The sequence below is a fragment of the Oncorhynchus mykiss genome, chromosome 3, assembly GCF_057628025.1.
Source record: "Oncorhynchus mykiss isolate SJ-2025 chromosome 3, ASM5762802v1, whole genome shotgun sequence".
Classification (NCBI taxonomy): Eukaryota; Metazoa; Chordata; class Actinopteri; order Salmoniformes; family Salmonidae; genus Oncorhynchus; species Oncorhynchus mykiss.
This window is the reverse complement of record NC_143024.1, coordinates 67,372,835-67,393,207: the sequence shown is the minus strand read 5'-3', so window position 1 is coordinate 67,393,207 and position 20,373 is coordinate 67,372,835. Positions and strand designations below refer to the sequence as shown.

General features: G+C 45.1%; 1 pseudogene; it reads left to right on the top strand.

The window, feature by feature from the left end:
• Nucleotides 1-17,628: 17,628 nt before the first annotated feature.
• LOC149984657 (uncharacterized) lies at nt 17,629-19,872 on the top strand (annotated as a pseudogene).
• The last annotated feature ends 501 nt before the right edge of the window (nt 19,873-20,373 follow it).

The window sequence follows — 20,373 nt, the reverse complement described above, 5'->3', positions numbered from 1 at the left end:
TAGTCCCTGTGCCCAAGAACACTAAGGTAACCTGCCTAAATGACTACTGACCTGTAGCACTCACATCTGTAGCCATGGAGTGCTTTGAAAGGCTGGTCATCGCTCACATCCACACCATTATCCCAGAAACCCTAGACTCACTCCAATTTGCATACCCCCCCAACAGATCAACAGATGATGCAATCTCTATTGCACTCAATACGGCCCTTTCCCACCTGGACAAAAGGAACACCTATGTGAGAATGCTATTCATTGACTAGAGCTCAGCATTCAACACCATAGTGCCCTCAAAGCTCATCACTAAGCTAAGGACCCTGGGAATAAACACCTCCCTCTGCATCTGGATCCTGTACTTCCTGACGGGCCACCCCCAGGTGGTAAGGGTAGGGAATAACACAGCCGCCACGCTGATCCTCAACACTGGGGCCCCCAGTGCTTACTCCCTGTTCACTCATGACTGCACGGCCAGTCATGACTCCAACACCATCATTAAGTTAGCTGATGACACATCAGTGGTAGGCCTTATCACCGACAATGATGAGGCAGCCTATAGGGAGGAGGTCAGAGACCTGGTCGTGTGGTGCCAGGACAACAACCTGTCCCTCAACGTTATCAAGACAAAAGAGATGATTGTGGACTACAGGAAAAGGAGGACCGAGCACGCACCCATTCTCATCGACGGGGCTGTAGTGGAACAGGTTGTGAGCGTTAAGTTCCTTGGTGTCCACATCACCAACAAACTAACATGGTCCAAGCACAATAAGACAGTTGTGAAGAGGGCACGACAAAACCTATTCCCCCTCAGTAGACTGAAAAGATTTGGCATGGGTCCTCCTCAGAGCCTCAAAAGGTTCTACAGCTGCACCATTGAGAGCATGGTTGCATCACTGCCTGGTATGGAAACTGCTCGGCATCTGACCGCAAGGCACTACAGAGGGTAGTGTGTATGGCCCGGTACATCACTGGGGCCAAGCTTCCTGCCACCCAGGACCTCTATATCAGTTTGTGTTAGAGGAAGGCCCTAAAAATTGTCAAGGACTCCAGCCACCCTAGTCATAGACTGTTCTCTCTGCTACCGCACGGCAAGCGGTACCGGAGCGCCAAGTCGAGGTCCAAAAGGCTTAACAGCTTCTACCCCCCAAACCATAAGACTCCTGAACAGCTAATCAAAGGGCTACCCAGACCCATCTTTTACGATGCTGCTACTCTCTGTTTATAATCTATGCATAGTCACTTTAACTCTACTTACATGTACATATTACCTCAATTACCTCAACTAACCAGTGCCCCACACATTGACTCTGTACTGGTACCCCCTGTATATAGCCTCTCTTGTTATTTTACTGCTGCTGTTTAATTATTTGTTACTTTTATTTTCAATGTTTTACTTATCTATTTTTTACTTAACACTTTTTTCTTAACTTCTTAAAGCATTGTTGGTTAAGAGCTTGTATGTAAGCATTTCACTGTAAGGCTGTAAGCATTTCACTGTAAGGTTGTAAGCATTTCAAGCATTTCGCTGTAACCTATTGTATTCTGTGCATGTGACAAATACAATTTGATTTGATATGATTCAGTAGTGGTTAGGAATAATAGTGGTGTAGTTCGCCAGGACAGCCGGTAGGAGGAGATGTTTATCTGGAGAACAAGGAAAAATTGCTAAATGGCAACTGAGCCTGTTCCTCAGTTTGTCTATGGTCATCAATTATTGAACACAAGTTCTCTAGGGGGAGACATTGTCACAGCAGAAAAATATGCACATCGTGTCACCATCCAATAATGTATAAATGACATTTTATGCTTCAAAGGTAGACTAATATTGTTGAGTCCTACAACAAGTATCAACACCATAATAAGTATAGGGCCTGATGTCATGGAATGTCTTAGAATTTAGAATGCGCTCTGATTTCTCTATCTCTCGCCCTCCCTCCCTCTCTCTCTCTCTGGCCCTGCATACTGGACCATGTCTCAAGGGTGTGTGTGCAGCAGACGGTAGGTGATGGAACTCTGTGGTAGTGGAGGAGAAAACATGACAGGCCTGTCAGTTCCTAATGCAGGGGAACATCTGGCTGCTGCTGCTCGCCCCATCACTACCCCCCCCCCCCCCCCCCACACACACACACACATACACACACACACACACACACACACACAAACACACTAACAAACAGAAACACTCTCACACACACAGACTCTACCATCACCACAGGGCCCCAGGCAGGGTTATTTAGCCTGGGGCGCCACTAGGGGCCTTGGTCAGGCACATGCATGCACCGATAAGGCTCTACCTGTGCAGAGCACATGCCCCTTCCGGTCTCCAGTGCCCTTTTAGGTGGTGGTATAATTTTGGTTTGTCGTTGTTGTTCTAAAACCACAGCCCGCAAGTTAAATTAAATTATCTTATATGCCTCAGAATCAAAAAGTTGCTCTTCTTGATTGATGACCAATGACCAGTCATCAACATTGGCACACAAAGGCAGGCACGCATATCCAGATTAGTGACCAGAAAGAATTCCCTCCAGTTTTTCCTGGAATAAACAGATAGGTCTACATTTATCATCCATATAAAATACAGTTTATCTACTACTGACTCATCTTTACCAGAACTATAATAGGCTACCTGGCAATTTTATTGATACTTTTCATAATTCAGATTCAGGCCTAATTTAGGTGGTACTGGCAATGTGTCTAAAGATAAGCAGCTGTAACATCGCACTGACTTCAGTATTATGGAATTACGATGTAACATATTCTGGTGAATTTATGACTATATTTGTAAGGAAAAACATTGCTACCTGGCTAACAAAAGCACTCTGCAGGCAGGGCGCTCTCCAAAGTGATGGCACGGTGCAGTAGGAACATGCTTTCCTTCAGATACTGCTGCCTAGGCTACAGGATTTTGCTTGCTCTGGACTTCAGCAAAGTGACATGATATATCCCTAATTATTTTATTTGACTTTATTAGGATCCCGATTAGCCAACTCCAATGGCGAGTCTTTCTGGGGCCCGACACATAACAAAAAAGTAATTACAAACAAAAGTCTTTCAAATGTACATGCATTTGAAAACATTAACATGTAGTGTGCGTGTGTTTTCATCTATCAGTTATACAGAGGAGGACAGGCATAGTGCCTGAGGTGTTGCTTTATTCGTTTTTGAAACCAGGTTTGCTGTTCACTTGTTCTATATGAGATGGAAGGGAGTTCCATGCAATCATGGCTCTGTATAATACTAGAATTTTCCTTGAATTTGTTTTGGAGCTGGGGACTGTGAAAGACCCCTGGGAGCATGTCTAGTAGGGTAAGTGTGTGTGTGTGTGTGTGTGTGTGTGTGTGTGTGTGTGTGTGTGTGTGTGTGTGTGTGTGTGTGTGTGTGTGTGTGTGTGTGTGTGTGTGTGTGTGTGTGTGTGTGTGTGTGTGTGTGTGTGCTGTGTGTAAATTGACTATGCAAACAATTAGGGATTTCCAACACAACTGATGCAATCAGTCTTTCCTCAATTCTTAGCCAAGAGAGACTGGCAGGCATATTATTGATATTAGCCATCTGATTACAAAGATGAGGAAGACGAGCCGCTCTGTTCTGGGCCAGCTGCAGCTTAACTGGGTCCTTCTTTGCAGCATTTGACCACATGACTGGACAATAATCTAGATAAAACAAGCCTGCAGGACTGGCTTTGTAAAGTGTTGTGTCAAAAAAGCAGAGCATCTCTTTATCAAGGACAGACGTCTCCCCATCTTTACAACCATTGAATCAATATGTTTTGACAACGACAGTTTACAACTTAAGGTAACACCAAGTCATTTAGTCGACTGAACTTGCTCAACTGCCACACCATTCATTACCACATTCAGCTGAGGTCTAGAATTTAGGGAATTATTTGTACCGAATAGAATGCTCTTCATTTTTTAGATGTTCAGCTTGATATTGGCTGCTAACATGAATGACTAAGATGAATGACTTTCAGCTCCGAATGCAGGTGTAACACGCAGTATATATATCTTGTGCTATGAAAATGCATCACAGCCTATGGTTGTAATGACAGGCTACATTTGCACAGGGATTGTGTGCACATGTTCACATGTCTGCATGTGTGTGTGTGGGGTTGCACGTTCCGTGCCACTACTTTTTGGGGGTAGCGGGTCAAAACGTTTAAAACCCACTGGAACACATGATAGTGGCAACAAATAGAGTTGGATTGGATATAATAACAGTAGGCTACAGTATTTCTTACAATCTTCTATTTTGTCTGGAATTGGGTTGGTCATTGTTAATAAATGCAGCATTTATTCACAATAGTTTTGCTGCTTTCCCGTCTTTAAGTGCTCAACATGTCTGTGACCAAGGTTGCTGAAACATTATTGGGGGGTGCCATTTTTTTTTGTTTGAGCATATGCCAACCTCAAAATGACTGTGCATGGCCCTGTCCATGGTGGGACTGGGGCCTCAGAGACAGGCAGCACAAGCGAGGATATGGGTAGTCATTTTTTTTAAAGGCATAGTGAAGTATAATGTGTTGGATTATCCCATGCAGCTCTGATGCCTGAAAAAAACCTTGTTCCAGGCCTAATGTTAACTCCTATGTAGGCCTATGTTCCAATAGGCCAGTCTAATAAAATAGGGAATGACATAATCTGAAGGTTGGTGTGAAAATGACAAGAACTGTTCAACTGTAGTCTATTTTGAAGTGTTTATATCTGCATTCTAGCTTCATCAAACGTTACAAGGCGCTAACAACGAACCTACTACCAACACATGCAAAACATCCCCCAATCATATTCCAAATGTGCAGTGCAGCGGGCTATTGACATGGAAAGACGAAGCGAGCCGTTAAAGCAGTGCGCGAGGCTAGATCTGCGCGTCACACACCGCGCTAATAGCCCCCATTTATTCTAGCTGCCTCGCGCCTCAGGGGAGGACAGAGAACCACTTGTGGTTTAATTACAGGCTTCCAGGAGAAACAATTTCAGTGTGATTGAGGTAAGGCAAAAAAGATCACCCTTAAAAGTCTGTAAATTGCATCTTATGTGTCCCTCTTTTAACTACAACAAAAGACACGTTGACAATAGCACCGCATGTTTCCCTAGTAGTGAGCTGGCAATGACCGATTACCAGATCCATTATCTGGGCTGCATTAAGATGGCATGATTGAGGAGTGACGGGGAGGCTTTGATTGAAAAGTTTCTCAGATAAAGTTTCCTTCAGAGCAGTAGTTTATTGAACCTTGTGATGTTAATTAACCTCATCTCTTTCTCCATCCTGCTTTACTTCTTGTCAATCTTCCCTGATAGTTTCCCCTCTCCATTTTAGCCAGTTTTTTTCTTTTTCTGAATGTCACTTTTTGAATGATATCCACCCTCATAGAGTAGACCAATCAAACAATCAAAAAGACAACTGGGTGTACCAGCCTCACAGCCACTTAAACTAATCAAAGTAAGGCATCTAACTGGACAGATTTATCACGGCCACTCTTCTGTCTGCCCCCTGTGTCAGCTACATGAGATCCCCCAGTCTAATCTGAATAATGACATCATCTGTCTATCTACCTGGTGATGTACACCCCACAGTGAGTGACAAAGACAAGTCCCCATTTCAATCCCAAAATCATATTCTATTGTGTGAGGAGACAGAATGAGCATTGGGGAGTGAGTCGTCTCTGAGGATTGCCTGTGAGCATGAGTTTTGCATCTCCCTGACCCCTCCCCTTCCTAGGTGCGTGGGCCACATCCCTACTGAATCTACGATATCTGTGCAATCAGACACCACACTGAGAGATATTGTATTATAATCACTCTCATTCACATGCTCTGCCCAGCTCTCTTTCCTCTGCTTTTATCATATCCTTCATTATCACATCCTCTATCTCTCTCTCTCTCTCTCTCTCTCTCTCTCTCTCTCTCTCTCTCTCTCTCTCTCTCTCTCTCTCTCTCTCTCTCTCTCTCTTGCTCTCTCGCTCTCTCTCTCTCTCTCTCTCTCTCTCTCTCTCTCTCTCTCTCTCTCTCTCTCTCTCTCTCTCTCTCTCTCTCTCTCTCTCTCTCTCTCTCTCTTTGCTCTCTCGCTCTCTCTCTCGATCTCTCTCTTTCCATCCATCCTTCACTCCCACTCCCCTTACCATCAGCCTGTCTTTCTCTTTTCTCTCATCATCTCTTCTTCCTACTTGCTGTTTTCTCCTGCTGTTTTTCTTTAATATGTATATCTGTGATACTTGTGAAAGTGTTTTTCCTCTACCAGGTCTTACATTAGATGTTTTATGATGGTGGAAATGTCTCTTTCTATCAAACATTTATTTCTGGCTTTCTTTTTCTCTCCCAATTCTCTCTACCTCCCACTTCCCTCTCTCTCTACCTCCCACTCCCCCCCCCCCCTCTCTCTCTCTCTCTATGTGTGTGTTTTGTGGAGATACTGTAGGTAGTGGCTGTTGTTAATGGCCCATGCTGCTTTAATTGCATTGCAAATGTTACAAACGGGGTTCTGACTGTGCGCTTAATGAACAGGTACCACTTCATGATTATGGCAATCTTAACCCCCTCAGGCACCACACACACACACACACACACACACACACACACACACACACACACACACACACACACACACACACACACACACACACACACACGCACACACACTGTCCTTGGTCCCATGTATGTACAGACAAAGGCAATTTGAATGGGGCCTCTGCAGGATACTGGTAAATTAAAGAGATGAACCGAGAGAGAAAACAAAGGAAGATGACTGGTCCCCCTGGATTCATTGTGAATGATGAACTCGAGAAATGATTGCCGGTTAGTTTATCTGGCAGCGAAGCTTCATTTCATGTGTGTGTCTAACTTGTCACATCTTATCACACGTGTCATCATCAAGTCTGAGTCTTCATATTTTCACCCCAGAAAAGTCCCTTTTCCTCCTCGTGTTTAGGGGTCATTCTATCTCCCAGATTATTCAGCCGCCATCCTCCTCTTTCCCCCCATCTGTTGGGTCTTGTCTGTCCTGAGGCAGGGAGTCAGAAACGCTGTCTTCACAGACCGTCACCGCTAATACAAGATGACAGCTAAAGGCTTAAAGCTCACACACACACTCACTTTCATACACACTCACATTCCCACACGCTCACACACACTTTCATACACACTCACAATCCCACACGTTCACACACACACTCACACTCACTCTCATACACACTCACATTCCCACACGCTCACGTCTACACACACACTTTTATGCCAGTCAATGCCAAGAGTGTGCAAAGCTGTCATCAAGGCAAATGGTGGCTACTTTTTGGTTACTACATGATTTCAAATGTGTTATTTCATAGTTTTGACTGGTCCTGTATATTTGTTTATGTCTACACCAAAGATATCTTCTCCAGAATTCTGCCTGAGTAGGAGGGGGATTAGATTTGGGCACAGAATGAGGGAATGTGGTAGAGGCATGAAAGCAGATCACAGGCTAGTGGTAAGAGGTGAGAGAGACACAGAAAAAGAGCAGTAGGGCAGTGCACTAGGAGCCACCAGAAAGACAGACCCACAGCTCTGATCAGCTCGGCTCCCCTCTGTTCTGCTCCCCTCTGTTCTGATCAGCTCGGCTCCCCTCTGCTCTGCTCCCCTCTGTTCTGATCAGCTCGGCTCCCCTCTGCTCTGCTCCCCTCTGCTCTGCTCTCCTCTGCTCTGCTCTCCTCTGCTCTGATCAGCTCGGCTCTGCTCGGCTCCCCTCTGCTCTCCTCTGCTCTGCTCTCCTCTCCTCTGCTCTGATCAGCTCTGCTCTCCTCTGCTCTGCTCTCCTCTGCTCTGATCAGCTCGACTCTCCTCTGCTCTGCTCTCCCCTGCTCTGCTCTGCTCTCCTCTGCTCTGATCAGCTCGGCTCTCGTCTGCTCGGCTCTCCTCTGCTCTGATCAGCTCGGCTCCCCTCTGCTCTGCTCTGTCCTCTGCTCTGCTCTGCTCTCCTCTGCTCTGCTCTGCTCTGCTCTGCTCTCCTCTGCTCTGCTCTGCTCTGCTCTGCTCTCCTCTCATCAGCTCGGCTCTCCTCTGCTCGGCTCTCCTCTGCTCTGATCAGCTCGGCTCCCCTCTGCGCTGCTCTGTTCTCTGCTCTGCTCCCCTCTGCTCCCCTCTGCTCTCCTCTCCTCTCCTCTCCTCTCCTCTCCTCTCCTCTCCTCTCCTCTCCTCTCCTCTCCTCTGCTCTCCTCTCCTCTCCTCTGCTCTGCTCTGCTCTGCTCTGCTCTCCTCTCCTCTGCTCTGCTCTGTTCTCTGCTCTGCTCCCCTCTGCTCTGCTCTGCTCTCCTCTGCTCTGCTCCCCTCTGCTCTGCTCTCTGCTCTGCTCTCTGCTCTGTTCTCTGCTCTGCTCTGCTCTCTGCTCTGCTCTCCTCTGCTCTGCTCTCCTCTGCTCTGCTCCCCTCTGCTCTGATCAGCTCGGCTTTGGTTGTTAACATATTTGGCCCCTGTAGCAGCCTACAGAGAGAGAGCAACAGACATGCTCAACTAGAGCTCCTGATTTATTTATTTATCATTTTGTTTTTGCGCTAGCTAGCTACACAACAAAAACCTAGCCAGCAGGTTAACAAGCTAGCTAGCTTTTTTTATTTTTTTATTTCACCTATATTTAACCAGGTAGGCTAGTTGAGAACAAGTTCTCATTTACAACTGCGACCTGGCCAAGATAAAGCAAAGCAGTGCGACACAAACAAGAACACAGAGTTACACATGGAATAAACACACATACAGTTAATAATACAATAGAGAAAGTCTATATACAGTGTGTGCAAATGAGGTAGGATAAGGAGGGGGGGGAGGGCAATAAATAGGCTATAGGCCATAGCCATAGTGGAGAAATTATTAAAGTATCACAAATTAAACACTGGGGTGATAGATGTGAGGAAGATGAGTGTGCAAGTAGCGGTACTGGGGTGCAAAGGAGCAAAATAAATAACAATATGGTGATGAGGTAGTTGGATGGGCTATTTTCAGATGGGCTATGTACAGGTGCAGTGATCTGTGAGCTGCTCTGACAGCTGGGGCTTAAAGCTAGTGAGGGAGATATGAGTCTCCACCTACAGTGATTTTTGCAGTTCGTTTCAGTCATTGGCAGCAGAGAACTGTAAGGAAAGGCGGCTGAAGGAGGAATTGGCTTTGGGGGTGACCAGTGAAATATACCTGCTGGTGCGCTTGCTGCAGGTGGGTGCTGCTATGGTGACCAGTGAGCTGAGATAAGGTGGGGCTTTACGTAGCAATGACTTATAGATGACCTGGAGCCAGTGGGTTTGGCGACGGATATGAAGCGAGGGCCAGCCAACGAGAGCATACAGGTCGCAGTGGTGGGTAGTATATGGGACTTTGGTGACAAAACGTATGGCACTGTGATGGACTGAGTAGAGCTGAGTAGAGTGTTGGAGGCTATTTTGTAAATGACATCGCCGAAGTCAAGGATCGGTAGGTTTGTCAGTTTTGTTTCAAATATTTTTTATTAAACACACACAAGAATGGTGTATAGGTAGGTATACAAGACAGGTATACAATTCTTATCTAAACATAAAAGAGTATACAGGAACAACAAGACCCAGAGTTCTGGGTGCAGAACAAATAATACAAAACACGACATACAAAACAAGGACACGTAGAAAGAAAGAGGGAAGATGTCGTCCCCCCCCCTTATTCCCCCAACCCCCCCCCCCCCAACTGCTCGGGTGGCAGGGCCAGCACATGCTGCCCAAAGGTAGATTAAAATATTACAATTGAGAGTGCGTTAATAAGTACAAAAGGCGCTTCCCTCCTTTTCCAAAACAACAAGATGATTTTTTTTGCCGAGATGAGACCGTACGAGATGAGTTGTTTTTGGGGGTTGGTTAATCCGTTTAGGGACTCAGATACTCCCAGGATTATCAGAAGTGGGTCTGGATCTATTGAAGTCTCCAAAACGTCAGAGAGGATCCCAAAAATTCCACCCCAATAACCATGCAAGCTAGAGCATAGGGCAAAGCAGTGGAGTAGTGTACCCTGCATAGCCTGACATTTATCACATGTAGGGGATGTGTCAGGAAATATCCTATGCAGTTTAGTTTTGGAATAGTGTAATCTGTGTAATACCTTGAATTGTATGAGACGATGTCTGGAATTAATGGAGCATGTGTGGATATACTCCAAGCTCTCTTCCCAGTCTGCCACCGAGATGTCAGTCCCTAGTTCTTCCTCCCATTTTGCCTTGATGGCATCAGTAGAAGGTGTGCTAACAGATTGAAAAGCATCATATAGACGCGATATCAGTTTATCGGAGGTGGGGCATATTTTTATGCATCCGTCAAACATGGAAGGTTTAGCATTCCCAAATGTTGGGAGGTGTTTTCTAACGTAGTCTCTAATTTGTAGGTATCTGAAAAAATTACTTCTGGGAAGATTATAAGTTTCCCTCAGCAACTCAAAGGAAGCAAAGGTCCCTTCTATGTATAAATCCCCTATGGTACTTATCCCCAACTCTCCCCATCGCTCAAAGGTGTTATCAAGGTTAGAAGGGGCAAAGGAGGGATTCCTGGCGACAGGGAGCATGAATGACATTGGTCTAAGCTCAAAGTGGACTTTCATTTGCTTCCAGATTCGGACTGTGCTATGTATAATAGGATTGTTACAATAAAGGATTGTTACAATAAATCTCCAGATTGACAGGCGACAAAATCACAGCGCCAATAGAGAAGGGGTGACACTCCTCACGCTCCATACTAAGCCAGCTGGATGCCGGAAGTACGTCATCCAGCAGAAACGTAACAATGCGGAGGTTAGCGGCCCAGTAATAAAATATAAAATTTGGGAGAGACAATCCTCCTTCCATCTTGGATTTACAGAGGTGTTTTTTTACCTATCCTGTGTGTTTTATAATCCCAGATGAAAGGATTGATAATTGAGTCCAGTTGTTTATGAAAGGATTTAGGTCTGAAAGTGGGATTTTCTGATATACTGTAGGTAGAGCAGTTGTGGGAGGAATACCATTTTAATGGCATTAATTCTTCCGAGCAGAGAAATTGGGAGAGTTCTCCAAAATAGTAGTTTGCTTTGAGTTTTTGTATCAGAGAGGGGAAATTCTCTTTAAATAGTAAGGAGTATTGTTTGGTAACTACAATTCCTAGGTAGGTCAATTTTTATGAAGATAACTTAAATGGGAGATGTCCTAGCCAGGAGGTATTTTGCGACCGTATGGGCATTAATTCACTCTTGTTCCAATTTATTCTGTATCCCGAGAAGGTACCAAACAAATTGATCACATCAAGAATAGCTGGGATACTAGCCTGGGGTTCTGTTACATAGAGGAGGATGTCATCTGCGTATAGGGAGATCTTATTTAGAGTATCTTTAGTATTATAGCCGTGTATTGTTGCTTGAGATCTAATCGTCTGAGCGAGCGGTTCGATAATTAGGGCGAAGAGCATAGGCGACAGCGCACAACCCTGCCTTGTCCCCCTGTTGAGGTTAAATCGGGGCGACAATGATTGGTTAGTGAGTATTCTGGCACAGGGGTTCCTATATAAAAGCTGGATCCAATTTATGAACCTATCTCCAATATTAAATTTCTGTAGGACCTTGAATAGATAGGGCCACTCAACTTGGTCAAAGGCCTTTTCGGCGTCAAGAGATATGACGGCAAGGTCCACGTTGGGTAACCTCTGAGAATACATAATATTGAGGAGGCGCCTGAGATTGAAGAATGAGTTTCTGTTAGGGATAAAGCCGGTCTGATCCGAATGGACCAATTTGCCAATTACAGTGCTAAGCCTGTTAGCCAGAGTTTTTGCTAAAATCTTTTGGTCTGTATTAAGGAGAGATATTGGTCTGTATGACCCTACCTCTTCTGGATCTTTACCCTTCTTATGTATAACTGTAATGAACGCTTCGTCCAAAGTAGAAGGGAGAGCTCCATCCTCATTGGCCTGAACCAACATTTTGTGCAGATAGGGAGAGAGCATGTTGCTGAATGTTTTATAGAATTCACCAGGGTATCCATCTGGGCCCGGGGTCTTGCCACTCTTTAGAGATTTAATTGTTTCTCGAATTTCATCAAGAGATATTTCCTTATTCAGGAAGTTAGAATCTTCCTGGTTCAGGGCAGGAAGATTACAGTCCTCCAAAAATGTTTGCATAATTAAGGGGTTAGGATCCGCTTTAGATGTATATAGAGTCTCATAAAACTGCCGGAATCTGTCATTGATGTCTTTGGGGGAAGAGAGTAATTCCCCAGATGCAGATTTAACCCTGTGAATCATTCGGTCACTCACATTTTTTCGAAGTTGTCTGGCGAGTAATTTGTGTGGTTTGTCACCAAACTCAAAATATTTTTGCTTGGCATAGAGAAAAGATTTAGCAATTTTAGCTGAGAGAATCTGATTTTATTCAAATTTTAAAGAGGTATTTTTTTTATGTTTCTCCATAGATGGGTGGCTAGCATTCTCCCTATCCAGTAAGTGAATTTGTCCCTCCAGTTCTTCCAGTTTTCCTCTGTTTTGCCTACTCCTGGCAGCCTGAAAGGAGATGATACAGCCTCTCAGATAAGCCTTCAGTGTTTCCCACAATAATGCTGGGGAGGTCTCTGTGTTATCGTTGGTAACAAAGAAAAATGTAATTTGGTCTTTAAGATATTCACAGAATGTTGGTTCTGTGAGGAGCTGAGGATTCAACCTCCAGACCCTCTCGTTTGGTACAATGTCACCCAATCTCAGGGAGAAGGTGAGTGGACTGTGGTCCGAGATTATAATATCATGATACCTCACATTACAGGTATAGGGGAGTAGTCTAGCATCCAACAAAAAGTAGTCAATTCGAGTGTAAACCTTGTGAACATGGGAGTAAAATGAGTATTCCCTACCCGTAGGGTTAGCGATCCTCCATATATCAAATAAATTCTAATTTTTTATGTAGGTATTCAAGAATTCGCTTGAATAGGAGGTAGGGTTTCGCCGGGTAGAGGATCTATCCAAATATTGGTCTAGCACACAGTTAAGGTCCCCTCCAATGACCAGGTTAGTATGGGAGATATCTGGAATCAGGGCAAGGACTCTTTTGAAAAAAGAGGGGTTGTCAATGTTTGGCCCATAGATATTTAGTAGAGTTACTGAGGTAGAGTGGATTTCTCCTATTGCGATCACATACCGACCCTCTTTATCCGCAATAGTGGTTTTATGTAGAAAGGGAATTCCTTTCCGTACCAGAATCGCTGTTTCTCTCGTTTTGGCAGAGAAGTTAGAGTGATACACTTGCCCCACCCACCTACACTTAAGTCTGCTATGAGAGTTATTCTTCAGATGGGTTTCTTGCAAAAATATAATATCAGACGAGAGTGCTTTCAAGTGGGCTAGGACCTTGCCCCTCTTAATTGGTTCGTTTAAACCCTTGACATTCCAGGAAGTGAATGTAAGCCCCGCCCTCCTCTCGTTTGTAGTTCCTATGGTGGCCTGCATACCATGTAACTTTATAAAAAGGTAAGAAAGCGCACCAAACCATCACGATCAGCATATGTAGCACCTACACCCGAGCAGTATCCAACCCACCCCTCCCCCTGCAAGCACCTTTACTTCCCACCCTGTTCCCCTAATTTCCCCAACACTTACCCCCCCCCCCCCCCCCATCAACCCACATTTAACAGGCATGTACAAACAGGAGAGAAAAAAAAGGAAAAATAAAAATAATAAACACATTGTCTGGCAGATGGCAAAAAAGCACGGCGCGACCTCGAACAAGAGGTAAAACAAAAATAAAATCCCAACTATACGTTCACCTCTCACTATCCTAGAACTTCTACTAACATATGAACTGAGGAGGCTCCCGCGAGTTAAGTGTTCAGTTAGCATCTAATAAACCTAAACCGAATAAGTTGCAACTTAAACATATTGCGCATTTAAGCGTCATCCTGGGTCAATCCCAGAGATAAGCAAGATATAGCCTCAAGATTATATTGCTAAGCACTGCCGGTCAAAAAATAAACCATCCGCAACCGACATAGTCAGCCGTACCTTTACATACTGTGGGTCAGGAGATCGGAACAAGGATTTGTTAAATTAAACGTTCCCCCATAAATAAAATATGTTTAATAAAAAATAACTAAAAATATATACATTATATATATATATATATATATATATATATATATATATATATACATACATACATACACACATACATACATACACATACACACATATACACACATACATACATAAATACATACATACATACATATATACATACATATATACACATATACATACACACATATACACACACACATACATACACACATATACATACACATACTTATATATACATATATATATACATACACACACACACACACACACATATACATACATATACATGTATGTATACATACCCGCACAAAAAAATCATATATATATTTAAAGAATATGTATATACATCCATATGCACATATACACATACAAACATTCATACCCCAGAATAACAATCTACACTGATTTAAAATATACACATACATAATACTAAAATGCTAAGAGAAAATAGTAATAAAGTACAAATAGTAATTATATGTATGCACACCTACACAGACATGAGCACTACAGAGGGCTGGTGGGACTCTAGTCGGGAGAGAGGCCCACGGCCAGACAAATGCAGAACGGCACAAAACATCAACTTGCTAACCAGGTGTCTGCCCCCTCCCAACCATCACCCCCAGTCCCCTGCAAGCAATAAATAAATGGTATGGTAGTAAGAATAATGTAAGGATTGTAAAATAAATAACGAAACAAAACAAAAGTGGGGGAATATAAGTATATCCGTCCGAAGGTGTCAGTGATCAAACCTGGAAGTAAAAAATATGCATCGCTCTGAGCACAGCCGGGATGAAAGTGAATGTAACGTTAAATGAGAGCTCTGACCGCCATCCATTGGTCTGCTCAGCGTCTTACATGTTCGGTAGCCCTTGTTGAGCCCGTTTAATACGTTTTCACCCAATATGGTATAGTATGGATTCGAGTCTATGAGCAGACCCTAACATGCAATAACAAGGCACTCTAACCTGTACGGGGGATTGGTGGATATCCCCGGATAAACTTCTCTGCGTCCAAAACCAAGGAGAGCCAAATCTTCTCACCGGAAGGCGGGGTAATTCTTAGTCTTGCAGGGAAGAGTAAGGCTGGGCGAAGATGGAGTTTGTAGAGTTTGGTCATGACATCTCTGTAGTCGGCGCGATGCTTTGCCACATCGGGCGCATAATCCTCATAGACACGGAATGGATGCCCTTTATGTGACAGGTTGCCCCTCATTCGAGCTTCACGCAGGATAAGATCCTTGGTCTTGAAACTGTGACAACAGATGATTACTGGGCGAGGACGTTTGCCCGGTCCAGGCACTGGGACAAGGGAGCGATGTGCGCGGTCCAGCTGGGGATCCGAATCCAAAACATCCGATCCCATTGCATTCTTCAATAGCTTGGCGAAGAAGTCGGTGGGGCGAGAGCCCGCCTCTACCCCCTCTGCCAGACCAACAACGCGAAGGTTATTACGTCTGGATCGGCCCTCCAGGTCCACCACTTTCACAGAAAGCCTCTGCACAGTATCCTGCAATGACGTGCATAGCTTCTCTAACTCGTCGATCCTACCAGCGTTGAATTCAGAAGCTTTCTCAAGGTCCACAATACTCTGGCCATGCGAAGTGACAGTTCGAATGATGCTCTCGATTTTGGTGTCCAGTTCAGCAATAGTGGCCTTAAGATCCTCAGCTATAGCAACACGTAGCTCCCCCAAAGCCAGGGTAAGTTCTGTAAGTGTCACGTTGTTGCATGTGCCTCCCGCCATGTCTGTCTCGTTGTTTAGTGGGGAGTAGGCCTCCGCTGTGGATTTATTGTCCTTTGGTCGCTTATTACTCGGCATTTTCATATAAAAAGTTACCAAAGTACCATAAAGTAGGTTAAATTAGATTATTTCGCAAAAAAGTTGCAGGAGCCTCTCACGCACAGCCGTTCACTCCAACATGCTAGCTCCGCCCGATCAGGTTTGTCAGTTTTACGAGGGTATGTTTGGCAGCATGAGTGAAGGATGCTTTGTTTTGCGAAATAGGAAGCCAATTCTAGATTTAACTCTGGATTGGAGATGTTTAATGTGAGTCTGGAAGGAGAGTTTACAGTCTAAACAGACACCTAGGTATTTGTAGTTGTCCATATATTCTAAGTCAGAACCTTCCAGAGTAGCGATGCTGGACGGGTGGGTAGGTGTGGGCAGGGATCGGTTGAAGAGCATGCATTTAGTTTTGCTTTCATTTAAGAGCAGTTGGAGGCCACGGAAGGAGAGTTATATGGCATTGAAGCTCGTCTGGAGGTTAGTTAACACAGTGTCCAAAGAGGGGTTTAGAAGTATATAGAATGGTGTTGTCTGCGTAGAGGTGGATCAGAAAATCACCATCAGCAAGAGAGACATTATTGATGTATACAGAGAAAAGAGTCGCCCGAGGATTAAACACTGTGGCACCCCCATAGAGACTGCCAGAGGTCCGGACAACACCCCTCCGATTTGACACACTGAACTCTGTCAGAGAAGTAATTGGTGAACCAAGTGAGGCAGTCTTTTGAGAAACCAATGCTGTTCAGTCTGCCGATAAGAATGTGGTGATTGACAGAGTCGAAAGCCTTGGCCAGGTTGATGAATACAGCTGCACAGTATTGTCTCTTATCGATGGCGGTTATGATGTCATTTAGGACCTTGAGTGTGGCTGAGGTGCACCCATGACCAGCTCGGAAACCAGATTGCATAGCGGAGAAGGTACGGTGGGATTCGAAATGGTCAGTCATCTGTTTGTTAACTTGGCTTTCGAAGACCTTAGAAAGCAGGGTAGGATAGATATAGGTCTGTAGCAGTTTGGGTCTAGAGTGTCTCCCCCTTTGAAGAGGGGGATGACCGCGGCAGCTTTCCAATCTTTGGGGATCTCAGACGATACAAAAGAGAGGTTGAACAGGCTAGTAATAGGGGTTGCAACAATTTCGGCAGATAATTCTAGGAATAGAGGGTCCAGATTGCCTAGCCCTGCTGATTTGTAGGGGTCCAGATTTTGAAAAATGCTTATTGAAATTCTCAATTATCGTGGATTTATCGGTGTTGACAGTGTTTCCTAGCCTCATTGCAGTGGGCAGCTGGGAGGAGGTGCTCTTATTCTCCATGAACTTTACAGGTTATGGGAGGGTTTGGCCGGCAGGGAAGGTCTTGTCCCATTGTGCACTTGCGACTCCTGTGGCGGGCCGGGTGCAATACACGGTCGCCAGGTGTTAGGTCATAGGTGTTTGCTCTTACACATTCATGCGGCTGGCTTCCGGGTTAAGCAGGCATTGTGTCAAGAAGCAGTACAGCTTGGCTGGGTTGTGTTTCGGAGGACGCATGGCTCTCGACCTTCGCCTCTCCTGAATCCGTATGGGAGTTGCAGCGATGGGACAAGACTGTAACTACCAATTGGATTCCACGAAAAAGGGCAAAATGTTTTTTTTAAACAAAACAAAAGAAAAAGAATGACAAAATAAATAAATAAATAAATAATAATAATAAATAAATAAAATACATGTCTTCATTTCATTCTTTTTGCTGGGTTTTGAGCTAATTTAGAGCTAGCTAGCAACAGCAGCAGACAAACAAAAATGGTTGTCATGGCAACAAAACAGAAGCAGAACAGAGCAGCAGCAGCAGTAACAGAGTCCACAGGCACCATGTCCCCACTCCCCCTCAGTGCTGAGTCCATTCACTACTCTCCAGAGGCCAAAAATGACAATGAGGAAAGCTTTTAAACAGAAACTACTAAGGGGAAGGCCAGAAACACTTTTCTCAGACCTATACAAAAATGATGATGTGATTAATCTCATCTTTCTCACTAACCAGCCAAAGGCATGGCGCTCAGCAGTCTGCTCTCACTACCCATCCATAAAGAAAGAGGGAATCTGTAAGCTGAAAGTCAAAAAGACAGACCACCCTGACAGCACCCTGATAACAATCAACCTCTACAAGACTGGGACTGTCGTGGTGCAAGGTAACCTTAGGCTGTTTGAAACAGACTTTCAGACAATGAAGGACAGAGCAGAGAGAGAGAAGCACCCCACTAGTGGCACTCCATCCCACAAGAGAAACTCCAACAGCACCACTCTCACCCCCACTATCCCCACCCAAAAAGGCACATCCAGCACCTCTCTTCCCACCATTGTGGAGGACACGCCCCAGGAAGAGAGCAACCCCCTCAGTGCAAAGCAGGCTCTGGCCCTCCTTACCACCATTGCTGCCATGAGAGATGAGTTCACCAGACTGGAGGGTGAGGTGGTTCTGCTTAGGGAGAGTGTGAGCAAACAGAAACCAGACATCCACACGTTAGAGGAGCTCCTAACCTCGGTGAGGACAGAGCAGGACAGCAGCCTTGCAACACAGCTGAAAGAAGTCCAGCAAGAGAGAGAGAGTGAGAGAACTGGCTGATCTAACAAAAGAGTTGAGAGAGCTCCAAAAAGATAGGCAGAGCAGTAATAAGGGGATGACCACACTAAGAGAGGAGCTGCAGGAGAGAAAGGGAACAGAGAACTCACACAGCAGAGGAGCCCACTTCAGCCAGCTAGGCCTCCCCAGCCCTGCCTGCTGCACACCTCCCCCAGCCCACAGAACAGCCTCCCACTGACAGCGGCACCGGCACAGAAAAGCCACACCCCAGCTACAACACCCACCAGCCCCCACTCTACCCACCAGTCCAGAAGAAACACTGGCTGACAATGTCCTGTTGACCCAATGGCGCCGGAGGGGATGGCTGCTATTTTACGGTCTCCTAACTGTGCTATTTTGTTAGTTTTATCCTCAAAAAGTTATACAGCTGCACCATGGAGAGCATCCTGACCAGTTGCATCACCGCCTGGTATGGCTACTGCTCTGCATCTGACCGTAAGGCACAACAGAGGGTAGTGTGTATGGCCCGGTACATCACTGGGGCCAAGCTTCCTGCCGTCCTGGACCTATATACTAGGGGGTGACAGAGGAAGGCCCTAAAAATGGTCAAAGACTCCAGCCCCCAAGTCATAGACTGTTCTCTCTACAACCGCGGCAAGTGGTACCGGAGTGCCAAATCTGGGGCCAAAAGGCTCCTTAACAGCTTCTACCCCCAAGCCATAAGACTACTGAACAATTAATCAAATAACTACCCAGACTATTTACATAGTCTGGGTAGTTATTTGTTTTTACACTGCTGGTGCTCGCTGTTTATTATCTATGCATAGTCACTATACAAATGACCTTGACTAACCTGTACCCCTGCACATTGACTCGGTACCCGGGACATCCTGTATATAGCATCGTTATTGTTATGTACATTTCCTGTGTTTTTTCTTCTTCTCCAAAATCTAAAGAATAAATGCCAGCCACTCCCGGGACTGTGCCCTGCGACCCAATGTACACCTAGCCCACCATCCCACCCTCGATCTGTACTGTCTCTATGACCATGTTCACCTGTACAGGGAAACAGTCCGCATCCAGACTCTCAAAGACGTCGCTTTAAACCGCAGCCCGACCTCTCCACCCAGAACAGCGGAGCAATCTCCACCCCCTGAGATCACAGAGACATCACCCCGGACAAGCACCCTGGACCCCCCCAGCCAAGGCCACAGCACCACCAGCCTCAATGCCCACCACAGCCAGCGCAGCATAGATCACCCCAGCCCATCTTCAGATCCACCCAGACGAGGCCTACACCGACCCTCCCTTCCACCACCGCAGACCCACAGCTGGAGGAGCCACAGCCCGGCAGGCAGAGCTATGCACAGGCTGTGAGAGGAGCAACTGGCCCAGCCCCCACCAACCAAATGAGTGACATTAAACACATGATGAGTCTACTATGCTCACATGTGATAGGCCGAGGGTCATGGTAAGATGAGCACAAGACCTCCACCATCCTCACACTACACCCACCCATGTGGCATGACACAAATGCTATCTTAAATGATAAACAAATATAATTTGCATAATACGAGTTTACGTTAATTGAAAAATCCTATTTTAAAAGTACTTGTTCAACCTGTATTTTCTTCTAATTTTGAAGAAAATACCATCCACCAAATTAAAATCACACAGGGCAGAGACTCAGGGGGAATGCTAGTATGGTATAAATTTGAACTAACTATAGGATAATTCTTTATCTGGTTAAAAATCAACAAGGAGGTTATCTTAACAGATAAAAAAGTCTTCCTCTGTGCCACATACATTCCCCCACTCAGTCAGCCTACTTCAATGAAAATAGTTTCTCCATTCTGAGGGGGAGATTAGTCACTTTCAGGCCCAATACAACGTACTGGTCTGTGGAGACCTCAATGCTAGAACAGCAGAATAACTAGACACCATTAACAGTCATGGGGATGAACACCTACCGAGAA